The sequence below is a fragment of the Pituophis catenifer genome, unplaced genomic scaffold (genome assembly GCF_029215685.1).
Source record: "Pituophis catenifer annectens isolate HBS135680 unplaced genomic scaffold, rPitCat1.0.hap2 SCAF_3, whole genome shotgun sequence".
In the NCBI taxonomy this organism is placed as follows: domain Eukaryota; kingdom Metazoa; phylum Chordata; class Lepidosauria; order Squamata; family Colubridae; genus Pituophis; species Pituophis catenifer.
The window spans coordinates 117,872,924-117,890,228 of record NW_027256883.1 but is presented as its reverse complement, the minus strand read 5'-3'; positions in this window follow the sequence as shown (position 1 = coordinate 117,890,228).

Genomic DNA, 17,305 nt, shown 5'->3' with positions numbered 1-17,305 from the left:
TTCTTTAGTTAATTTTTTACTGATTTGACTTAAATAGCTGGTATGTGATTCTATGTGACTTTAATTTTATATTCCAAGCTTACCCTAGGCCCAATCAAAATTTAATCAGGAGGTGTGAGACTTAAAAATTCAGATAGACAGGGCTAAAAATTTTCATCCTTATTACAGTAAAATCACCATGAACTTCAAAACAGAAATCTTTTGCTATGCATAGGAGACTTTTTCCTCTAATCCAAGTTGGTGCATTACCCATCAGGACTATGACAACTAGAAAACATATCTTGTAAAAAATTGTGCCTGTATGTGGAGTTTGAATCTTTCTTTCATATCATATTACCATACCATCGCTGACTATTGGGGAAGAGTCATTGGCCCCCACGGAGAGGGCTCGCAACTTGGATGTCCTCCTGGACACATGGCTGTCTTTAGAAGAGCATATGACAGCCGTGGCCAGGGAAGCTTTCTATCAGGTTCGCCTGATTTGCCAGTTGCGACCCTTTCTAGATCAGGACTCCTTATGCACAGTCACTCATGCCCTCATCACTTCCCGTCTGGACTACTGTAATGCTCTCTACATGGGGCTCCCCTTGAGGTGCACGCGGAGGCTCCAACTGGTCCAGAATGCAGCTGTGCGGGTGATATTGGGAGCGACATGGCACTCACATGTAACACCTCTCCTACGCGAGCTGTACTGGCTTCCGGTGGTCTTCCGAGTGCGCTTCAAGGTGTTGGTTCTTACCTTTAAAGTGCTCCATGGCTTAGGACCTGGGTACTTACGAGACCACCTTCTTCAACCAATAACCTCCCACCAACCAGCACTCTCCCACAGGATGGGCCTCCTCAGGGTGCCATCACTAAAGCAATATCGACTGGTGGTTCCCAGAGAAAGAGCCTTTTCTGTGGGGGCACCTACCCTTTGGAACAGGTTACCCCCAGGGATACGAATGATCCCAGATCTTCGTACTTTCCGTCGTGCACTTAAGACCTTTCTATTTCACCAAGCCGGGCTGGCATAAATCTCTTCTAATTGTTCTAAATCTTTATGCTGTAAATTCTTAACTAATGAACCAAATTGGCTTAATCATCTTATATTCACATTTTATATGTATGTTATTTTAACTCACCGCCCTGAGTCCTTCGGGAGAAGGGTGGTATAGAAATTGAATAAATAAATAAATAAATAAATAAATAAATAAATAAATAAATAAATAAATAAATATTAAGATCAGTAGTGGCCTTCGGCCGGTTCGGCTGGCCCACCCACCCCGCGCTGTACCATCCTATTTAGCCTAGTTTTCTAAGCCACACGCATGTGTGCAAGCCATGCGCGCTCTGACATTTTCAGTGCACGGTGAACTGGTGGTAAAATTATTTGAAACCAACTTCTGATTAAGATGTCCACTATATTCACAATGGTGATTAGAATTGATAATTCAATTATTAGGTATTTCAATTTCCCTCACAATGTGATCACTGTTTTTCTTTTAAGTGACCAATTTTTAGATCTATCAAGGATGATGGCGAAATGCCTACCTGTAGCATTAGTCTACAGAAACTGATTGTGACTGTCTTGCAGTTTTGATTCATTTTTAAAAAATATTTTATGCATGCATTTTAATCGTTATATATATTCAATAATTAAAATATCTTCCATAGTGAAATATACCAAGTATGTAGAAACAGAACCAATAAATTGAAAAAATATTTTCAAATTCAGGAGAAAATATCAAACTATGTTTTAAATTATTTTTCATGTAGCATGAAACTACCTTCTCCTCCTTCTCCTCTACATGGATCCCAATCTGGTGCATTACTGTTGAAAATATTTAAACCTTTTTTCTCCTGCTTCAGTTTGAATTTCTTCCCTCTTTTTCTTAGCCATTTCAAAGAAACAAAGAAAAAATTCTGTGGATGTCAAAATACAATATATCTTGAATAAATGATTTTTTACGATGTGAAAAAGATGTTGAGACTCTAGAAAGAGTGCAGAGAAGAACAACAAAGATGATTAGGGGACTGGAGGCTAAAGCATATGAAGAACAGTTGCAGGAACTCGGTATGTCTTGTTTAATGAAAAGTAGGACTAGGGGAGACATGATAGCAGTGTTCCAATATCTCAGGGGCTGCCCCAAAGAAGAGGGAGTCAAGCTATTCTCAAAGCACCTGAGGATAGGACAAGAAGCAATGGGTGGAAACTAATCATGGAGAGAAGCATCTTGGAACTAAGGAAAAATTTCCTGACAGTTAGAACAATTAATCAGTGGAACAACTTGCCTCCAGAAGTTGTAAATGCTCCAAAACTGGAAGTTTTTAAGAAGATGTTGGATAAACATTTGTCTGATGTGGTGTAGGGTTTCCTGCCTAAGCAGGAGGTTGGACTAGAAAACCTCCAAGGTCCTTTCCAACTCTGTTGTTCTATTCTATTCTATTCTATTCTATTCTATTCTATTCTATTCTATTCTATTCTATTCTATTCTATTTATTTATTTATTTATTTATTTATTTATTTATTTATTTATTTTATTTCTATACCGCCCTTCTCCCGCAGGACTCAGGGCGGTGCACAGCCAAAATAAAACATTGTATACAAAATTTAAAAAACAATTTAAAAACAATTAAATAATTGTGCCCAAATAATTTAAAACAACCCAAATTAAAACCGAATCAATTAAAACTGAGAGGACGGGATCAAGCCAGCCCAGCTAGATGGAATAAGTGTGGTTTTAGGGCCTGACGAAAAGTCCGGAGGTCTGATATCGTGCGTAACTCAGGGGGTAGGTTGTTCCAGAGGGCTGGTGCTGCCACAGAGAAGGCTCTCCCCCTGGGGGTCGCCAGCTGGCACTGTCTGGCCGACGGCACCCTGAGGAGGCCTTCTCTGTGCGAGCGAACTGGCCGGTGGGAGGCTATTGGTGGCAGAAAGCGGTCTCGCAAATACCCCTATTCTATTCTATTCTATTCTATTCTATTCTATTCTATTCTATTCTATTCTATTCTAAATCTGATGGAGTAATGGATGACATTCCACTACCCCTACAATAAGACAGCTGGTAGATAAAGGTTGGGATTGTGTTGGACTTTTTTTCTTTTTGGGAATAGGTTTCCACAGTTCCAAATTACAGGTACACTTTTTTTTTCTTCAAAAGTACTCTGCAAAGTTTACACATCCTATTTGGGTCTAAACACAATTCTTGAAAGTGGAGGCTCCAGGGGCCACAAAAGCTCACTTCTTAGTATAGCATATTCAGCTTCTCTCTTTAATTTTTTGTTTTAAATGTAAAAATGAACAGCATCAAGCAGCTTGGTAGGCACCACAACCCTTAGCTGAAGACTCATGGAAAAATTATTTTCCCTTTCCTTCACATTTTTCTCCTCATAACAACCTATGAGGTAGATTTATCTTAGATAAGGTTAGGAGAAGAAGGTGCATGTTTATGCAAATATCATCCATTTCAATCTTTTGAATCAGTGCATAATCTCAAATTGAATTTTTAAGTCCACATTTTGTGCTGCAACTGTTTCATCAAAATACATGCACACATAACCACAGATTTATGCAACCTTTAGCTTCTCACAGATGACTTGAGGAGATAAAATTCCCAGTTCTCTGAGCAATTCTTGAGTCCCACTGTCCTTGTTGATCATTGACTAATATCTGATGTTTGACAGGACTCCTTAGCACAGAATTCATTGAATGAGCTATAAAGGCAACACAAAAACTAAACGTAGAGATGAAACTGATACTGTGCTTACAGCTGGATGGATTTGTCTAAGTCCTTTCTTGACTTTCAGCTTGGAAACAAATATGTCTACATGGCATTATAAATGGCTACTCCAATATTTAACTATTACTAATTGTGAATCATAATTTTATTTAATGAACATGGAGGAATCACTGTATATACCACCCTAGAGCTCTGAGGAAAAGGTGGGGTACAATCCAAAAAATAAATCAATTGTGAGAACATTGCTGATTTTCCCTGTGTCCTTAGTGGGGAGACAACCCAATAACTCTAATGGATAATATGTTTCCAAAATGCAAAGTTGAATTTTCTTATTTATTGTTTGGAGTGACCGAAAGGCACATTTGCTCAGCATTTTCAGAAATAAGTAATCAGCAAAGGTTTAATAAAAAAAAAAATCAGAAGTCATTATGCTGGAAAAACATGCCTGTCACTGGTGCTGACCTTTAAAATCTATTGCTTCATATTTTTTAAAGAATTAATTATACCATTGCCTGAATTCATGCACCACATTATGAATTCATGATAATGTATGAATATAAATAGATAGTCACTTTAGTTTAGTAGGCTATATTAAAATGTATTTGGGAGAAAACATTTGGAAATTTAGATGAGTTTGTTTTGTTTTGCAAATCTATCATGAATATCATATAACAAAAATGATTTTATTTATTATTTATTTAAATTCAGAAATCCAACCAAATATATGTTGGCTTCAAAGTAAATGAAAATCAAAAATAAATAAATATTAGTTAAAAATCTAAGCAGTAACCAACTAAGGAGCAAATATCACTGCCAAATTAACAATCCTAGAAAATTAAATCCATACCTCTCTGGAGGTCATAATTGCTCAGTCATAATTGCTCTGGAGAAACAATTATGACTGAATGGAATTTAGCAACCTTCTAGTTATTTCTATAGACTTTACCCTATAGGAGAAATGCATAGCTTCATTAATCAGCTTGATGAGCAACTAATAAGGATGCTATTAGGTCAGAACTAATAACAGTGTTACTAGATCAGAACACCAAGATTGATATTTAGGATAGTGCAATCAAACAATTTAACATTTCTGAGCAGAAGTAAAAGAAGTCTTGAAAATAGATACTATCAGCTGTTCTCTCCTAGAGGGCAAGACAGTAAATCCAGCCAACAAAAAACATTCTCTTATGGGAAACAGAGCCAGTTTGATGTAGTGGTTAAGGCATCAGGCTAGAAACTGGGTCACGATGAGTTCTAATCTCACTTTGGGATAAAGCCAGCTAGGTGACCTTGAGCTGGTCACTTTCTCTCTGCTCTAAAAGGGAGAAAATGGCAAACCACTTCTGAAAATTGCAAGCACTTATCCAAGTAATCTCCAAGTATCTGACACAATTGAATGAAGGTGAATTATACAAGATATTAACTGTTGGCTTAGTGGGAAAATAAAATTCAACCTTTCTACAAGTCAGTATCCAGGACACAATATTTTTGAGACTACTTTCTTATATCTTTGTTAGACAAGAATGGTCTAAGATTGAACTAGGGCAGTGGTCAGCAACTTTAAACACTCAAAGACCCACAAAGGTCCTAACCGGAAGCCCCCTGTTCAATTCTGGAGCCAACTGGAAGTCCAGGTCCCCCACCATAGAGTCTCCTCCTACCGTGGTGTCCTTTTTTCTCTGCCGACCAGAAGTCCTGTTCCCCCACCATAGAGTCTCCTCCTAGCGCGGTGTCCTTTTTCCTCTACCTATCCTAACTGAAAGCCCTATCAATTGTGGAGCCAACTGGTGACAGGGAGCCACAGCAGAGGGAAGAAAGAGCCACATGCGGCTCTAGAGCCATGGATTGCTGACCCCTGAACTAGGGTTTCTCTTTGAAGCCTATAAAACAGAATGTAGAAGGCTAGATGATAATTAACAGGTAATTTACCTGTGATGGCTATAATAACTTGTAAATTAATTAAATTTTATTTTTTCCCCAAAAAAACTTCTTAACCATATGCTATTCATATCAGATAGATGTAAGGTATCAAAGTCACTTACTGGCATTTTGTGGATATAAGAGGAATCACTTCTGACGTAGGCTTCTGCTTTTTATTTTCTTTTTAATGGGGATGTTTATCACCTCTAGGACTGGGGGTTGGTACATTGTGAAGTAACATTTATACAAAAGAGGCTCATCCCTCTTTTCTCACTCTTTTTCTCATTTTCACATAGGTCCATATCATATCTCATGGTAAAGTAACATTTGTGCTTGTTAGGTGTAAGGAAGAGAATGTCATTTCACAAGCCTTCTGTCCCAAAATCTCTGCACTATTTTCTTCCTCTCATTACCACTGCATTCCCTCCAAAAAAAAAGTCACATTTTAACCTCCATTTATTGATCTCTGATTCAACACTCTTGGATAGAGGTTAGGTAATATGAGATGCTTTTTCCTCTCTTAGGCACTGGGTGGATCATTGCCCCTGACAGCTTAATTCACTAGAGTAAATTGGTTTCAGATGAAGAAGGAAAGGACCACTTTCACATCAAAACAACAAAGCAAAACTCTGTGTTGTGTCTTCAGTGGGATGGAAATGAGACAGAGGTGTCTACATGAGATTAAGTCCTCAGGAAATGTCATCAAGGTGATTTTCTTGACGCAGTAAGCAGAACATTTGGGTGAGCTCTAATAGCATCAGTTTTCTGACTGCAGAAATAAGACCAGAGACAAAGAAAGGAGCAAACAGGACATCCCTTTCTGATTGTCCAATGTCCATAGTTTTAATGCCCCAGGACACAATGCAAAGTAGTAATTCTTTTGGAACATATTTTTTTTCTTTATAGGTAAATATCTAAAACATGCAGTTTCAGTTTCAGGTGAGGCAGATATATCTGCATTTTGTAACATCTCTGTATTTTAAATATTTTTTTTCCTCATATAGTCTTTATTCATATGGCAGCACAACCTTAACTGTATTTACAAGTTACAAATTTCTGAGAGAAGGGTTTTACGGTTATTAAGGGACATGATAATTGTCTATTTTATGCACGTCTACATATTACAAGGTTGTTATTTTTTCCCAGCTTAAGGCACATTTCTACCACTGGGTTAATTCTCTTGAAAACAAAGGTCGATTGATGTCATACAGCTGAAGGCCTCTGAACAAAACATTTCTTTCCTTTTTCCCCCCCCTCCCACTTGCCATTATTTAATAGAAAACAACTCCTGTAAGATACACATTGAATCCAAGCCTGTCAAGGAAAATCAGATTTGCAAATCCTCTAAAACAAATGGGTTTGACAGTCACCCAGCCAAGGAAACTGGAAACACAAAGTAAAAAAGAAAACTTTCAGCAAGCGGAAGCTTTGGAATAGAATACAGGTGCACGGTTGTATACCTATATCAGAAATTTGTAATAATGAGATTTCTTTGGCCTTGTTAAATTAGCACTATGTATGGTGTTTGTTATAATATTCATTAATTAAGGTATTGGGTGATGAAACATGAAAGTGAGAATAAAATAATAATAACACCTACATGATAATGAAAGTTCCAACAAAAGGGCCCACACCAGGTAACTACAGGTGAGTTACCTGCTTACTAACCCTTGTTGTAGCTATTGTCCAACAGCATGTCATTGAAATCAAGTTCTTTCCCTCGAAACAGAAAGGAAACTGTCCAAACAGCAGAGGAACAGAAAAGAAATCAGCTCCTAATTAAGTGTAGTTGTCTTAACTAACAACATGTTTTTGGAAAATTGCAAAGAGAAAGAAGACCAATTTGAATATAGCTTGGATTGATTATAAGAAAGCATTTGGCCCCTGCTACACGATTGAATAATCAAGTGCCTAGAAATAACAGGAGTCAAATGAAAACATCAGAAGCTTTGTCCAAACATCAATGGCACAATGGATGATAATTACTGCTCAACAGTGATAGACTGGGATTAACATCAAGAGAGGCATTTTTCAAGGAAATTTGCTAACATCATTTTTATTTGATAGCCACAAGTCTCGTATTACTTATTTAATAATCCAGACCACCTTTCACAGCAGCTTTAAGATCCAATTTGTTATTTTTTAAGAACAAAATACCAATTTAATCTTTCTTTCCTCCCTCCCTCCCTCAGCTGAGACCTGATTCATGCAACTTTGTACTCTCCCTCAAGCTCTAGTCATTTTACCATCTAAATCAGGGGTGTCAAACTGGCGGCCCATGGGCCGGGTGCGTCACACGCAGGCCACGTCCACCCCAACTCCAGGAAAGGAAAAAACATCTCGAAATGTCACATGATGGCAATGTGACGTTGAGAGTTTGACACCCATGATCTAAATGATCAATCATGCTATGTTTCTCCTAGAATTAGAATCTATTATAGCAAGATTACTCTACTCTAGTTCATCCATCCTAGTGATGAATTTTAGGGAAGAAGCAACAAATGTAATATCCTTGTAAGCCTATGAATGGTTAAATCCTACTGCATTTTGTGAAGTATGGTGTAGAACTTGTCCAAATGGGGAAGGGATGGCAAGCAATGAACATGGGTTACAAATCCATTCCAGAAACCCAAGGAACATTAAGAAGGAAAACATCAAGGATAATCCATGTTCCAATCCAAGATATTTGAAAAAGCAGAAAAAGTATCTTGCCCCTGGAGGAGCAAATGAAAAGTATAGCACTGTTCAATGGTCTGGTAAGAAAGTTTGGTTAAAGTATTCAGGCATGACTCAACTTCTAGACAACTCTATCTGGATTACTGAGAATCTTCATCGGCATTATCTTCAATTCATGATAGTTTTATGTCCAAAAATGTATTTCAGAAACAGCAGAATATTTTGTTATTGGTTGTAACCAATAAATGACAGCAATGAAATGTATACCACTTTGGCTCTTTGTGCCTATTGTAGATGACCTTGGAACCTAGGGAAAGAAGGCTGAAATACTTTTAAGTCCTGATAAATGAGATAATATTTGAAGGTGGCCTCTTGATTTACTGTAGTATAAGACTAGTGGGATTGATTATAGCCAATCTCAATAAAAGTGCTTTCTGTGGACTTCATTTCCTGGTCTGATAGCAATAGCACCTAGACTTATATACCATTTCACAGGCTTTTACATCCCTCTCTAAGTTATTTACAGAGTCAGCCAATTGCCCCCAACAATCTGGGTCCTCATTTTACCAACCTCAGAAAGATGGAAGACCGAGTCAACCTCGAGCCTGATTAGATTCGAACTGCCAAATTGTGGGCAGCCGGCAGTCAGCAGAAGTAACCTGCAGTACTGCATTCTAACCACTGCGTCATCATGGCTTACCACAGCTCACCACTGAGGTACCTAGTGGGCTGATATCTATTTAATGATCAGCTAGAATTTTGCAGTGCAGTTGCTAACCTGATAGCCCTGCTAGTCAGCAATGCCATTCACATTGGTCAGGATTGTGAGGTATGTCAGCTTCTTATGACTCAATGGATTCACTCTATCCCCTCTTCTCTTTATTAATCTGATAAGACTCATTTGAGAATAGTCATGTTAGTATAAAACTTTAGTCACAGATGCACATTAATTTGAAAACTAGATAGGATATAACAGAACTGCAATTGTTCTATTGGAATGCAAGTAAAAGATTAACTAGCCACTTTCTCATCAGGAAAGAAGCCAGGTTACATAGAAAAAGTAGGAAAAAAAAATGTAGCCATTTGGGCAAGATGGAAAGGAAAAGAAAATAACTAGTATCTAGGATAGGAAAAGGGAACTCTGGTAGAATTTATTTTGAGAAATAAATAGGATTTTAATAAGTACATAGTAGGGATTTGATACCTTTAAAGAGAAGCAGCATACTAAATTACCTATTCATTTGGTGTTATGCCAAATAAAGTTTGAATTGTTAACAATCAATTGTTCTCTGAGGAAATGAGAAACCTGAATATACCATAAAAACACTAGTTCTCTATGTCTAAAATACTGTGCTATTAGAAAAACAACCTATAAAAGATGTTATAGCATATACAGGTCCTTCCTGTGTGATTTCTCTGTTGATTATTAGGTTGTCCATCCTACCCTACCGAGATCAGTAAAATGAGGACCCAGATTGTTGCGGGCAATAGGCTGACTCTGTAAAACTGCTCAGAGAGAGCTGTAAAGCACTGTGAAGTGATATGTAAGTGCTATTGCTATTATTGGCATGGTACCAGCAGAAGATCCTAAAACATATGTATCTTTATCCAAAAGAAACTTGGAAAAAAACATCACTCCCATCCAAATAAATCCTAGTTTTAATATAAAGGATAACAACCATATATAATTTTTTATTCTATGGAGATGAGTGAACTATTAGGAGCAATGATTTCTAGTATGTTAATGAAGACCAATTGACACTTATCATAATTTCTGCCTTAATCAGAGCAAAAAACAAAATACATAGGCTTGGTATTACCTTGAGGCAAGAAATGATAGGACATCTGTGCTGATTTGTGTTTGGTTATTTCAGACCAGAAGACAGGATACCTAACATAATCCAATTAGATCCCATCCTGTCTGATGTTTTTATCTGGCATTGACAAGAAACAACCCAAGTGAAGTGTTTTGATTATATCATTATTTTACAGAGTAAACCAAACTTCACCTTCTTTGAAAGGATTGTAATTCTACAAAGAAAGAGCTTTGGGAATGTAAAATTAATAAGAAAACGATGTAAGGTACTGAAAAGGGCAGCATATTTGTACTGAAAAAAAATATACGAAAAGGGCTTTGCACTCTTGGTCCTAGTATTCCCATGGGAGGAAATTAAGAAAGATAGAACAAATTTGACTGGGTAAGACTGTGGCTGAAAGTGGTAGATATTGTTCATGGTGTTTAAATTAATGTTAAGATGATAATTGTCCCCTGCATTATAACGCTGTAACTATATGATCTTAGAATTTTCCATCTTCAATCAGAAAAAGGTATTTACTTTTATTGCAAATTTTGGAGTGCCACTTGATTGTAGCTACTAAGTGATTACTGATGGTATATTAGCATTGATCAGGACACAGAGTAATGTTATTCAAGATAAAAATCTATCCAAAATGAGGCAGGATGTCTAAGCCATTTTAATTCTGGCTATTGGCTCAGAATTAGACTTCATTCTCTCTCTGTTTCTCCATTGCTCCACTCTCAGACAGGTGATGGTGCTATGGGATTTGGGACCAAAGAACAACATGAAAAAAAACACTATTTAAAAAATCCATTCTTCAATAAAATGAATCAAAAATTAAGGTGTGTGGTAGATACAATGATTGGCAGGTTGTAAATCAGGATGCTCTTTGTGATCAGGTGTTCAGGACAAGTAATATTCTCTCCTTTATTTATGGTTCTGAAATGTATATTAGCAGAAGAGAATAATTGAAGCTGATAACCTTGAAAGGGGAAAGAGATAGATAACAGTGAGACCAAACAACCCTGTTGACTAGGAGCCTTTGAGATAGCAATGTAGAATTTAGAGACCCTAGGTCAAACCATAGTGAGGGCAGCTCATAGTATTATGAGAAGTTGCATTCCAGCTATAGAGCTCACAGTATGGTTTACACCATTTTCTTTGCCATTCCTGTGTAATAATTCTGGGAGTGTTGAGTCTAGTGGTTAAGGCAGTAGCCTAAAAATCAGGAAATGATGAATTCTAGTCCGTTTAGGTATGAAAGCCAGCTGAATCATCTTGAACAGTTCTCTGCCTCTGTCTCTGTCTCTGTCTCTCTCTCTGTCTCTGTCTCTGTCTCTCTCTGTCTCTCTCTGTCTCTCTCTCTCTCTCTCTCTCTCTCTCCCTCCCTCCCTCCCTCCCCCCTCCCCCCCCCACAGGTTAGTTATTGGGAAAAGAGGAGGAGGGAATATTATGTATGTTTGCCAACAAAGCAATAAAATTGATATTTAAAAAATCTAACAAACAAACAATCTTGTTTAGTTTAAGGTTCTTTCGTACTCTCATGGATAAAACCTCTGTGCTTTGGTGGCACAGTGGTTAGAATGTAGTATTGCAGGCTACTTCTGTTGACAGCTGGCATCATACTTCTGCTGATGCCTGAAATTTGGCAGTTTGAATCTCACCAGGCTCGAGATTGACTCTAGCCTGGTGAGTCATATTGTTAAATATGACATCCAGATCTCATATTTAACAAACTAGAGCTCTTCATGACGGCCATTTTGCCCAGGAACTGAATTCCATTCTCATTGTCATAAGTTCATTAATACGATCCAATCCAATATAAGTCAGTGATTCAATTAGATCATTTATGTTATTCAATGTATTCATTTTGAATAGATACAGCAAATGGAGTAGGCTGAATTTTTTGAATCAATTTATTAAAAGCATGATTCTAAAACATTAAAGCAATTCGGAAAATCAATGGAATATGGAGATTCAATTGGCTTTTAAATGAAAGCTTTACAGGGCCATAAAGGTTACAGTCATTTGCATTTTTTTCACATTAGTTTATCAAATGATGTAGTTCAATGTTCTGTTTTCTGATTAAAATGGCCATTAAATTGGACTGGACTACTGTTTGGAGTTCCAGACATTGACATCCTGTCCTCCATACAAGGATACAGAGGGGGGGGAGGGAGGGAGAGGGAGAGGGAGAGAGACCTATTCATTTATTTTGAGGATGGAAAATACTATTTCAAATTTCTATTTCTCTCTACAAACTATATCTGCCAGATATGAGTCATGGTGGAGCAGTGGTTAGAATACATAACGCAGGCTACTTCTACTGACTGCAGACTGATGACTGCCTTTCAGTTTGGCAGTTTGAATCTCATCAGGCTCAAGATTGACTCAACCTTCCATCTTTCTGAGGTTGATAAAATGAGGACCCAGATTGCTGGAGGCAATATGCTGATTCTGTAAACTGCTTATAGAGGGCTGTAAAGCACTCTGAAGCGGTATATACATCTAAGTGCTATTGCTATCGACCAATAATCCAACAGATGAAAACAAAACAAGAGTTATACCAGATCTTATTAATTTGTTCAATCTAAAATGGATTGTGTATTTTGAAAGATGGTCATAAATGAATAATATGGAGTGGTCAGACAAGCCAAAATACCCATTCCAACTGTCTGTTTGTAAAGATGAGAAATCCATCCACCTCCCTTCAATCATGTACATTTCAATCAGCTAGAAGAGTTACAGATTGAAGGATGCTTGACATATTGCATGCTTTAAAATACAGGATTATTCTTATTCCCATAAGTTATTTACTTTCCTTCAAAGCTATATAAATGTCTGATTAAATGAATAATAAAGTAATCTGGTTGCCAACCAGATTACTGAACAGCAATATTCTAGAAGCTACTCAGCTGTTTGCAGATATTGCTGGGAGCTGGTCACCAGAATTATTTATTTAGACAAGTATTTGGTATATTTTTTTCAGATATTGAATGGGCTCATGGGAATTCAATTTAATATACATGGAGAGCATAAGCCAGGGGCTTATACAATGACACCCAAGGACATTTCATGAACTGATCTGTCTTGGCTTTGATCTGGTGCAATGAATAAGATGTTTGATTTTATCTGGGTTTAGATCTCCACATTGCCATTAAACAAGAATTGGTTTAGCTGTGAATACCAAGATATAAAATGAATGAAACAAAGTACACATATTGCAGAATTTCTAATTAGACAGATCAATAAAGAATAAAGTATCAATAATTTGGGGTGATACTCTTCTTTTGAAAAAATCTCTTCTCCCCCAAATAATTCCCTTTTATTATGAAGAGAATCTTCCCTTCCCTCTTTCTCTACTGCAAGTACAGCCTGCTGCATTTTAATCATTTTTTTCTTTTTTCTTTATTCAAAGTTCAGCTGTATAGCAACTCTGCAAATATATTTGTGTGCAGAGTATAATATAATTTTAACCCACTCTAGCCTTAATCCTACCTAATTCTACTCTTAGGAAAGGCAGTTTTCATTCTCGCTCTCATTCTCTCTCAATTCTGGGTGCCAATTTATTGTTTGTAGGTTTTCCTCTGGCAGGTAAATGTTGGGTCCTTTGACCTTTCACTCTACAGCAGAGCAGGTGCATCTCCTAAGTTCTGGCTAGCCAACACACTTCAGTTGATGGGACCTGTAGTATGCCCAACTTGCTGGATCAAATTGGATGGGTAGAAACAATTGGGAGAATACTGTACTTCTGGTAATCCAGTCCCAAACTATGGGACTGGATTATCTATTAAAGGTGATAAGCAGCACCTTGAATTGCACCTAGAAACCCACTAGTGTTAGGAAATGATTTTACCTAACTTGTTGGGTTGGCAGTATATAAACCATCAATATAGCTTTAAGACTGCTGTATTGCTGTACTGCATCATACTGTGTCCTGATTCCTTAATCAGCTCTGTAGCCAATGTCCTTAAAAGGGAGCTAGAAACCTGGTTTGTTTCCTTTTACTGTCTCTTTACTGACTCTTTGCTGATTGTTACTGCTTGTTACTGTTATTTGCTGTGTTTGCTACTGTTTGCAACTGTTTATTGTGTATGACTACGATGACTGGTAAAAAGACTTTGTTATTGGATTATCCCTGGACTATTGTTTTACTATCTACTGCTTTATCCGTGTATGACCTGGAGTATTTATTGGACTGTGCCTTACTATTTCCTGAAAGTAAACACAACTCAGTGTATCTGTGTGTTGGCTGTGTTTTATTCGTAACTACTCTCAATCGCTTTCATGTGCACACCATTTTGTGTGTGCTCTGCGAATTCCTTAACAACCACTGCAACTGATGCAGTAGTGGTGTAACATGTGTTGACTACCTGACATCTTTATTAGTTTTGCACCAGCCAAATTTTGGGAAATTTCTGGTTTTCTCTAAAATTTGTTTTTATCTGCTACATCCTTAGATGAAGTTTTCCTTCCACTTTTTTGACTGAAAGAAATGAACTGAAAACAAAATTAAGCTTAAGGAATTCTAAGTATTCTATTCGTATTTGTAAGCTTTTCAAGCAGGAAAAATCCTGATTTTGTACACTTTTAGGTGACATCTAATAAAAGCAGCTGCAATGAAGAAAATATTATCTACATTTGAACCATAATCAATATTGCCAAGTAATCTATTAAAGCTGGTATTTTTTTTCCATTTCATTGCAGCAAAAGAAAATACACAAAGAAGACTCTTGACACTGTTTGTCCAAGGTATATGAAAAGAAATACGGTTGCTTAATAAAATGAGTGTTCTTTGAGAGAAGAGATTTTAAAGTTCAAATTTATATTTGAAGAAATGGATACACGGCTAAAGGCTAGTTAATTTCCCCACCAAGTCTAAGCCTCGGAGTAGAATAAAAAAGAGCAGGGGCAGAGAGGGGAATGACAGAGAGGCCTCAAGGATCATATAATCCAAGACCTCATAAAACACTTTCTGTATCACATTAAAAAGAGATATAGTTCTAAAAATGAATGTCTGTATTGTATGATAAATTAATACTCAGTTTCAGTGTCCTTTGTGTGCTTGAAGCCCATATCTCAGAGGTACCCATTATTGGATAGAAAGAGTCATTACACATGTTCTGTGATGTTAGGCTACATCTGATTATTTTCCATAAATAGTTAGATCTCTTTCTCACTGTTCTCATTTTTTTCCCCTGCTACATAAACCTACTATCTCCAATGAAAATTATAACATAGTTAAATAAACCTCTATTTTCAGAAAATGGATTTTAAATTATTTCAGAAGAGATGATGGACTCTTCTTGAAATCTAAGTTGAAGTCCAAGTGTTTGGACCTCAACTGCCATAAGACCCACCTGCCATAAAATCTTTGCATAGCCAATGGGAAAGTATTGTACAAGCTAATTTTTATCTGTGCAAACTATACTTTTCTTCTTCTCCTCGGAGAGCTGTTTCACATCCTTTTGATTGCATTTTTCTGCTTTTTCTTTTTTTTCCTTCCAATGCTCTAGAGTATTCCTTGGAGATGTAGAAACTAAAACTTTGCAGTTAACTAAGGATGATCACAATATAAAGCTGCCTAAAGGTAACATAATGTTGAACATTCTGTGCTCATTTTATTTTGTGAAGATTTTTATCTGTTAGACATTTTACCTTCCCCAAACTCAAGAAGTACTCACTTCAGGCATTTAAAACTGGCAATTACAGAAAAGGTCTCCAATCTTTGCTTGCAACATCTGTGTGTGACAAAACAGTGACAAGCAGCTGTAATTGCACAGCATTCCTAGAATAGAACTTTGTCTCTACAAGGAACCCTGTTTGATTTGTACCAAATGGATTGCTATAAAACATGAAAAGTACTGGAGCAAATGTTCTTAAAAGAGTTTGTGAAGAAGCAGGACATAGTTGAACATAACAATCCATTGCTTCATTGAACATCTTATCCTTCTCTAAATATAATCCTTCCTTTTTCTACTTAAAAATAATGTAATATGGCGGCTGAGATGGATACTGTATAATTTTGTTTTGTTTAAGAATTACCATGTTTATGATCCTTTACAATAGAAGACACAATTTAGGAAGACATTGTCACTGCTTAGTATAGATATTAACCCTAGAATGGAGATGAAGAAAAGAGACAACCTCAACCAGTTCTTTAAGATATTTTTGTATCACAACTTTCTACCTGATGGGAGCTATAATCATGAGGGAGCTGGGTAATGTATTGTAAGCTTTGTGTAGATTTTTACACGTTTTCTCCACCTGTTATTTTTCTGTTATTCTGTACATTTAAACAAGAACTTTTCCAATGTAATGTACATCTTGGCTATATTTTGACTATATTTGGAGTTTAAAACATTTTTCCATTTCTCTAAAAGTTCACTTGCCTCTTCACATTCAACTTGGCTATCCTGTCTCTCTGTTATACTAAGAAACTGTTAGCAACCAGTCTGCATCTCTGAATTCAGAAGCATTGCATTCATTTGGGTCATTGCACTTTGATTCCCCTCTTGGTGGTTGGTGTGTGTGTGTGTGTGTGTGTGTGTGTGTGTGTGTGTGTGTGTGTGTGTGAAACTATTTTCCAAAATAGTTTGGAAAACTACTTTCCAAAGCACCAAATAGTTTGGAAAGTATTTTCCAAAATAGTTTGGAAAGTATTTTCCAAAATAGTTTGGAAGCTATTTTCCAAAACACCAAAAGGCAAAACAAGAAACAAAGAATGGAAATTAACCAAGGAGAGAAGCAACCTAGAACTAGAGAAAAAATTCCTAATGGTTAGAGCAATCAACCAATGGAATAGCTTGCCTTCCATTGGAGGCTTTCAAAAACAAACTAGACAACCATTTGTCTGAAATGGTATAGGGCCTCCTGATTGAATGGAGGGTTGGACTAGAAGACCTTCAAGGTCCCTTGCAACTCTTATTATTCTATGTTATATGTAATGTGCCATCTAGAAGAGTTGAAGCTATATTGCTAAGCTTAATAGCAAACTAAGAAAAGAAGGACCGAGATGCCTGCCAATTTTATGTTATTGGCCAGATGGATGGAATGAAGGATTTAACCATCTGTTTTGCCTCATAGGACTGCAGCCCAATTAATATCAACACATAGAGGTAAGTTGATAGTAAACCCCCCAGATTTATGGTCAGACAACCAACAGCTTCAATTAGTTGTATTATTGGT